Consider the following 9,560-nt stretch of genomic DNA (forward strand, 5'->3'; position numbering starts at 1 on the left):
ACATTTTTTTTAAATTAAGTTTTAAATTTATTTAGTCATTTTAATTATACTATTGAATATTTATCATTCTTTTGTGGTTACACCATTTGACATTTTCAGGAGCATTCAGTCTTACTTTTGGTAAAAAAAATATGGTACAAATGTAATTTCAAATGATATAAAAGCAACCAAAAATTTTAACAAAACTATTTTTTTAAACATATTTTTGAATTGCTCATCTTGCCAACCCTTATTTGTCATTGATCCATATAACTGTACTGTTTTGTTCTTGTACTGTAATTTAATTTGAATTATTCTATTATGTCTTATGTTTATTTTTATTTACATGGACCTGTGGATGTGTCCGAAATAAGGTAGTAGTCATAGTAGTTGCCTTTATTGTAGTTTTTAAAACATCTGTAGAATCTGTAGAGACAACATGAAAGATTGTCACATGCCAGCACTTGTCTTCTCTTACAGTTTGTCTATCCTTCCTCCTTATGTAGATGTACCTACTATACTAATGACAGTTGGTGCTGTTCAGTCATGGAAATATCAACAAAGTGCATCAATGTATCAGTATGACCAGTATCAAATTGACTCATAATGATTGTTGGCCACTTAAGGGTGATGACTGGTCTGTATAACTGTACTGCTGATGATACTGAAAGTCTTCCCATCTTCAGGCTGGATTATGTAAATGTTATGAATCACACAGAGATTAAAGCAAAGAGGCAGATGGTGGGGGCTGAGATAAAGAACATAAAGAGAGAAGAAGAAAAAAAAAGTATTGTTTCCTTCCTGCTTTCTGTCTTCTTTCCTCTCTCATCTGGTACGTTGCTTCTTCCTTAATCCCTCTCTCTCCAAATGCAAATGGAGTGGAACGAGTGTATTTGTAGCCACGGTAACAACAACATTATCGTTAATGGTCGCTGCGGAGACGCTGGAGCTGTAATGGCCGACAGCGCTCTGTCGCCGTGGGTTACTAGCTGAGTCTCAGAGACGCACACAGACACACACACACACACACACACACACACACACACACACACACACACACACACACACACACACACACACACACACACACACTCACACACTCATGCACAGATATTGGTTGAAAGCAGTGTGTACTCCTTTCATTCAGATCCACTTTGCATTGATTTTGCAGTTTGGCTGAAATGTAACAACTCTGTGTCTCTACCTCCAAGGCTCCACCTAAATCAATCAGACACACACACTCACACACACACACACAGACACACACACATCAGACATTGTGTTTTAGACAAGTGGCTTTTTTGAGCGACGCCAGACATTCACACACACACATATATATAGTGGTGGTGACGCCAGGCTGGTAACAGTGTATTGGGTCAGTATTGAACTCAAACACTAAGTAACCTCATAACTGCCTGTCTCACTCACCTTCCTGTCTCTCTATCACCATGTCTCTCTCTTTTTCCAAAGATAAAGTAGATCTAATTCTCTATATATGTGCATGTGTGTACATATTAGATGTTATCGTGGGTTCTACCACTGTCCACATACTTATATTTTGAGCTCCTTAGTTCTAAAGCCTCCATACACAAAGCCAGCTCCATAAAATAATGGTTTTCCCAGTGAAAGAACTTGACTGGCCTGCACAAAGTCCTAAACTCAACCCCATCTAACACCTTTGGGACGAACTGGAACTCAGAAGGTAAGCCAGGCTTTATCAACTAACATCAGTGTAATGCTCTTGAAGCTGAATGGGAGCAAAAAACTTTCAGCCAGGATCCAACATCTGGTGGAAAGTATGGAACCAGGAGAGCTGAGGCTTTTATAGCAGCACATTAGCACCCATGGTGTTGGAATCACATTTGGGTATACTGTTACAATGGAACTCCGCTGAATGTATATATCAAAGTGAGTTTCCAGGTGTTGGAGGAGTTCTTAAGAGGCGACTGCCACAGCTTGAGGCTGGAGTGGAGGTGCCTTAACGTGCAGTGCCACTGATTCCAGCTGACTCCCATTGAAAAAATGTGTCAACTTCTCTCTAGAAATAATAAGTCAACATTTTTTTCATTAAGTGATTATGGGTTAATTTAAACATTAAATTCAAGCCCTATAAATCTAAGTGTACTTGTATCATTTAGGAAATTCTTACCCCATCTATAAGACTTGAGGACTTATACTAGCTTTGATGTCTGCCATGTGGGCATTAATTGACAGCTGTGATTGACATTTGGTTCACCTACTGCTCTCCTTGGCTCTGGGACTCACACTGATTCAAAGGTATTGTTGCAATATTTCACAAAATTTCATCTTACTTGATTTTGATACCTGCCCTGTTAGAACCTAGAAGAATTTAGATAAAGTAGCTAATGTTAGCCCAATTGTGGAGCACTCATTGTTCCCAGTAAACTAGTATTAGCTTCAGTCTGAGGTTGTCGTGGAGCTTAAATCTATATCATATCTTATTCGTGCCAGAAATTAGGCTTCAGCAGACTTATGAAATTGAAGAGCTCGTTTTTATTTACAAACAGAAAAGAACAACACCATGCACTGCTTATTTAGAAGGTTGGTGGCTCCAAATGGAAAAGATGGCGCCGACCATTAACTGTAACTCTTGGCTTAAAATTTTGTTTTTTTCATTAATATTACAAGATTGACATCAGACATTCATGAATGTACAGTAACAAGGTCTAGGTACAGGCTTTGTTAAGCTCAGCCTAATAACAAACAACATTTATAATTTACTGTGTTAAACTTTATCTTGTCATAGCCACTTGAACTGGGCAAATTGCGCAGGTCCCACATGGTTTCAGTAACATAGACCCCACATGTGAAGGCCCATGTGGGTTGACTGTATGAGCCCCATAAGGGATGTAAGTGGGCTAATCAGGGATGTGCATAAACAGGGCAAATTGTATGGGCCCCATATTGTTTCAGAAAATAAGCCACATATGTGTAACTCACCCAGATGGGCCCCACCTGAGAACCAGTCAGAACCCACTTAAAGCCCATATGGGAAAACACAGGTGGGGCCACCATGGAAACTGCAGACAAGCCCACTTGGGACCCATATTGCAGCCCAAATTAAACCCTTATGGGGCCCACATGGACATGCTGACTGAGGTGTTTGAGGTCTTGGAGGAGGAATAAACTAATTTAGAATTATCTCTTTACATAGTTCAAGTTTTGTGACATACAAAATCACTGAAAGCATAATCATTCAATAACTGTTTATTCAACAGTCAGAAAAATGCTTCATAGGAGAAATTATCTCTGCTGATACAATAATAAGCACTTTACAATTACAATTTACAATTTACAATATCATTTTTTATCAAGCATTTTTAATTAAATATGCCAAAAACAATACAACACACAAAACGTGGATTGGTTTTTCCAGGATCATCACATCATTTTTAAGCGCGTATCATCAATCTCATAACTGTCTTTTCTCTCATGTTGTTAAATTTAAGTGGGGATGTAATGATGTAATAAAAGTAAAAAAAAAAAAAGAAGAAGATTATTATACAAAGATTTGAAATTAAAAAGTACAAAGATTATCATGGCTTATTAATATAAAAATTGATAAACGATCATGTGCACATCAGTGGAGCGTGACCTTATTAAGTAATAGCAGGTATGATACAACTAAAACAGTCATGTGACCTCAGTGTGAACTTTAGCTGCACGACCCTGAGAAAGAGAGAGAGAAAGAGAGGGGGGCAAACCAGGAGGAGAGAGAGAAAGAGCAATGATAGAGTGTGTGTGACGGAGAGAGAGGGAGTGATAGAGAGAGATAGACTTAGACAGGAGGACGCCGCTGTCTCCATCCCTCTCACACACTCTGTCTGTCTGTCTGCTGTGTGTGTGTGTGTGTGTGTGTGTGTGTGTGTGTGTACATCTACGACAGCGTGTAGGTGGGTGGATTATAAGAGGGTCAAAGGTCAAAAGTTATCAGACACACACACACACACAAACACACACATGTACTATACATACAGTACATAACTACTCTCATCCTCCTTCTCTACTGTCCTCCATGTGTCTTTTTTCACCATTTCTTCTCCTCTCATGTCTCAGAAAAGCCCTTATCTATTGAATGTGTTATCTTTGGGCCAAAGTATGAATTGATTTCTTATCAGTTATAGCAAAACTACCTGTCTTGAAAAACTGGGGTATATCAGGTTTCTAGATTCTGACTAGTGTATGCAGAGTAGAGCATGCATTTTATGAAGTAACTGATCATTAGCACTCACTTTTTGATTGATGTGATGTGAGGATATTGTTGTTTTTATGCTATAAATGCACGTTTCCTCTCTCCTTTCTACTTCTCTCGCGTTCTCTGACAGAAGATGATTATCCATTGTAAAAAAAGTCTAAATTCTGTATCAAACACTTAATATTTTGAAAAGAAAATACTCATAAGCATCAGTGGAAGCAATCTCTGAGCCCATACCAGTCCAATCCTTCTAGTTATTATTTATCTGACCACGCTCTATAATGGCTTGTATTATAGGCGTGTGTATGATTCATCTTAATGGTATTAGCCATATTCTGTATTGGTTTACATTATGGACGCATGCGATTTTTATGCCTCTTCAAATATTTTGGGAGCCCTAAAGGCCCCAGGGGTCCAAACTGCCAGGAACATTCAGAAATATGCCCCCGCTTAAAACACACTAAAATATGGAAGCAGAGTTTTTTAATGGAGCAGAGAGAGAGAGAGAGAGAGAGAGAGAGAGAGAGAGAGAGAGAGAGAGAGAGAGAGAGAGAGAGAGAGAGAGAGAGAGAGAGAGAGAGAGAGAGAGAGAGAGAGAGAGAGAGAGGATCAGGATCAGTCTGCTTCTTTTACGACGGAAGACTATAAACGTGTCGGCTGTAAATTGTTTTGGAGATGCCTCCGCTGCTCTGAGAGGCTGCTACAAGAGAGATAAATCCACACACACACACACACACACACACACACACACACACACATAAACAAACACACACACAGATACACACAAATACTGTTAAAGATGAGCCAAAACTATTATGACCTCTTACCTTTTACTATCTCCACTGCTTGGAATTATGATATTGTTCACTTTTATTCAGTTGTAACAGGAGCCACAACCATTTTTGTACATATTTGGATTTTTTTAAACATATATTTCACACACAAAACCAGATAATATGTCATGTTTTATATATTATATGAACTACTCATGAACAAATATACAGAATATTCCTTTTATTTGCCAAAAAGTCATTCATAAGCACCATGCAGTGAACAGTAAATAAAGATTTGAGGCAGTAATGTATCATCATCATTCCCGTCATCACTGACAGCTATCAGTCCCACAACAGTAATTCACATCTATAAAAATGTAGAGCGATGCTGTTCTGTAGAAACTGTGTTTGTGGTGAATGGAGGAAATACTGTCGATGCCATGGGCAACGCTTTTATCATTCAATTGTGGGCATTTCTGAGGGTATTATAGGGTGTAAATTTCACTCCAATGACATAGCAGGGGGGTAAATGTAGAACACCATGTAGAAATGATTTGAGACGCAGCAAGAAATTCCCTGTTTGACCTCTTATGAATATAAATTAAAAGTACTCTCAACACCAATCAGAGATATATAGCATATAAAAATCCATTGTATTTAACCAGGTTTATAAGCATGACTAATACAATTAAGCAAAAGTTATTAAGTATCAAGTCAATAAAATAATATTAAGCTGTTAAATAGGTGGTAGAGTTGAATATATCTAAAATACATCTATACCATGTGTACATTCTTAATTGTAAAACTGTGAAAAAAGTTCCCTCAATTGTAGGAGTGACAGGATTATACATATTACTATGCTTGTATACTACAGTATGTTTACAGTGTGAATAGTAGTGTACACTAATTCATAATATTTTAACTTTTACAATCACTTAGGTAGCACTTTATTTTACAGGTCCCATAGTTTCTTAATAAGGTTCTACAAATAAAGTGAGTATAAAGTAATTTATTCAAATCAATTAGTAGAATAACCTTTTACCAAAGTAACGAGTCAGCAGGAAAAATATGAAAAATGAGTCTTTCTGTGTAGTTGTAATTGACAGGCAGCATAATAATGAACACGTATGAAGCATTACACTTCCAACAATTAAAGTTGTGTTTTTATTTATTATATTATATTATATTATATTATATTTATGGAAACGTCTCTGCTTTACTGCTCTTCCATAAATCTCAGGTCAATGGATGTGTTCTGTTTCTGAACAGACTTTTGTCCAGAAACCTGCAGATGAGGTTTGTATATATCTGTTTTTCTATACCATATACTTTTATTGTTTTTAGAAAGTTGTCATAATAAATCATGAATGGACCCTCATAGTGCACTATGCAGAAATTAAATTACTGTTATTTACTAACAGGACATATTACAAGACATGTGATAGTAAAGGTCCTGCATTCAAAATGAACAATAACAAGTTACAATATCAAAATGAATGTAAACTATTGGATTATTATTACTGATGAATTACCTGGTATAAAAATATAAAAATACAGCATTTAAAATAAAAAATGTATCAATATTTATAAAAGAGTTATAACAACTACAGTACTCAAGCATTCATATTTAAACTAGTGACTACTTTACTGGTAATACATAGTAGATTGCTACATCGTATATTCAAAAGCATGTGGAAATAAAAGAGTCTTCCAAAACTGTTTTAATAATCATGTTCAGTCATGTTTATACTAATAGTCAACTCAATAGACAGCTGATGTCTTATTGTTAAAGTGTTTTCTTCCAGTAGTGCCATACTGTAGAGATCTGCAGTCCAACTGAAAGTGTTTTTGGGTCAGTGTTTGAAGTATTGCTGTGGAGCTTGTGAGAGCTTTGAGCTGTTACCAGAGCCATACACTGTCACCTGGGAGGTCAAAGGTCAACGCTGGGGCTGTTGAACAGAGCACAGAGGAGCTAAATCTGCAGACGGAACTGAGCTGAAGGGTTTAACTGCTGCTCACTTGAAACTTTTTATAGTTTGGTATTTAACATGTTACATTGATTCTGTTAGAAAGTCCACTGCTGCTGCTGTATTCATTACAATGATACACACACACACACACACACACACACACACACACACACACACACACACACACACACACACACACAAACACACACACACACACACACACACACACACAGAGAGAGAGAGAGAGAGAGATTTATGTTGTTATATAATACATGTGTTTGATACTCCTTCAATATAAGATAGATAGATAGATAGATAGATAGATAGATAGATAGATAGATAGATAGATAGATAGATAGATAGATAGATAGAAGTGGGTAAGGAGTGAGGGAGGAATGTAATGGGGGGTGGGGGGGGGTTGAAGATAGTGAAAAAGATGTGTGATGTTAGAGCGCCTCCAAGTGGTCAGAGGACAAGCTGAAAGCAGAGTGTGAGCGTTGGCCTTCAATTCCTTTATCCTTTGGTTCCTTTTTTTCTTTTACATGTATTACACCGTATTTGGAACAGGCGTCTTAATTGATGTGTTCCTTAAAATAATTTAATTAACAAGCACATAATAATAATAATTATTATAACAATAATAATAATAATAATAACAATTTGTATATTACAATTCCTGTACTCTGTATTATAAGAACATTGTATAGTCTTCAAGTAATTAACACTTTTATAAATACTCAATTTAAGGTAATATTATTAATAAAATATGATATCAGTTATATAATTGCTACTAAAACTATAAATATTGCAATACATTTTATACAATGTACATTTTAGATTTCAATATTTTTTCAACTATAATTGATGGATGTGTTTTATACAGTATTTCAGTGCCTGCAATAATGGCATGGACATTTTAATTTAGAAAATTCATCATCATGTTTATTAAAGAAAATAAATAAAGTACATTTTAATAATCATAGTCCTAAAAACCATAAAGTCAAAGTTGGTTGTTTTCATATTATTTTCATCATTATGTTGATTGTTTGGATGAGATGAAAAATACTGTACATGACAAGTGAAAGAGAATGAGTGGGGAAAAACACATTAAACAATTAAGATCATTTCTTTTAAAGCACCTTATATTAGATATTAATAATTAAAAATGATCATTTAAAAACTCTTTCTTGGGCCATATGACTTATGTAAGTAACCTGGTTGGATCTCACAGAGTCTGTATGTTTGTTTCCATTTAGGCTCAGCTGCTTATCTTTGGTATCCAAGAGGTTCAAGTTTGATTTTTTTTTAATCTAAAAGTCTGGTGTCTGGAATTTGATAAATTTGATTTATTGAATCAACTTGAATTATAAATCTTAAAAATGAATTCAACACTTTAATCTGAGGAACTTGAAAACAATATTTTAAATATTGATCACTTGGATTTTGAATGTGAACATTGTGTCCTAGAAACTCAAACCAGAGAAGAAATTTAATTTATGGTTTTAACAGACAATTAATAATATATGATAATTAATAACACAATATTTTACAAGATGATCATGTTTTATATTTAATCTTAATCAGCAAAGTAATAAGTAACTCTAATTATCTGATAAATGTAGTGTTAGTATAATATTTCCATCTAGAGTGAAAGTACAAGTAGCAAAAACATGGAAAAGTACATCTACCTAAAAACTGCACTTATAATTACAAATTATAAATATCAAAAAATATATTTGAAAATATAAAAATGTATTTGAATATTGATGACTTGATCATTATAATATAATTATTATTGTTGCTGTTGTTTTTATACATTTAACAACAATAATTATATAATAATATTAATTACATTGAGACATTTCATTTGTGATACACTTTATATTTTCAAACAAAATTCTAAGTGCAATGTATAAAAGACAGATACAAATAAAAAACATAAAATAATAATTAAAAGTAAAAAGGTTCTGTTGAAAAGCACGTGTGTGTGTGTGTGTGTGTGTGTGTGTGTGTGTGTGTGTGTGTGTGTGTGTGTGTGTGTGTGCGTGCGTGCGTGTGTGTGTGTGTGTGTGTGTGTTTCAATCCTTTGTATGTATAAGACTTAATATAAGCTGGTAAAGAGACAAACACAGCGTACTGTACTTTACTGTGCCTCAAACAGACTCTAACTTCAAACACACTTAATAAATTGCATATTAACCTATTAACTGTCTCTCAGCCAGAGCTCAGTGTACACTGGACTACCAAACCGTGACAGGCAGTTTCATATCTAAGTCTGAGCTAAACATCAGCCAGGGCTGCCCACGAGCCTCTGAGTAGGACACACACTCACAACTGAAACTATTTGATTTAAACAAAGCAGTCAGTTCAAAGAGTTCTCATTCTTATTATGATCCAAATTTTAATGGAGAGTTTTAGTACATATCTATGGACACAAAAGAACAAGTCCAGCAAATCTGAACTTTTATTTATGTTGGTGCCTTGTAAATGAGAAAGTACCAATCCTTACAGAAAGAAAGAAAGAAAACGTGAATTAATTATATTTAATCACGTGTGGAACAACATTTCAGATTTTTCAACTTCTTGCCTGTATAAACAGTGTCATCACTTTCTGTGTCATAA

Source organism: Scomber japonicus, chromosome 18 (assembly GCF_027409825.1).
Source record: "Scomber japonicus isolate fScoJap1 chromosome 18, fScoJap1.pri, whole genome shotgun sequence".
NCBI lineage: Eukaryota > Metazoa > Chordata > Actinopteri > Scombriformes > Scombridae > Scomber > Scomber japonicus.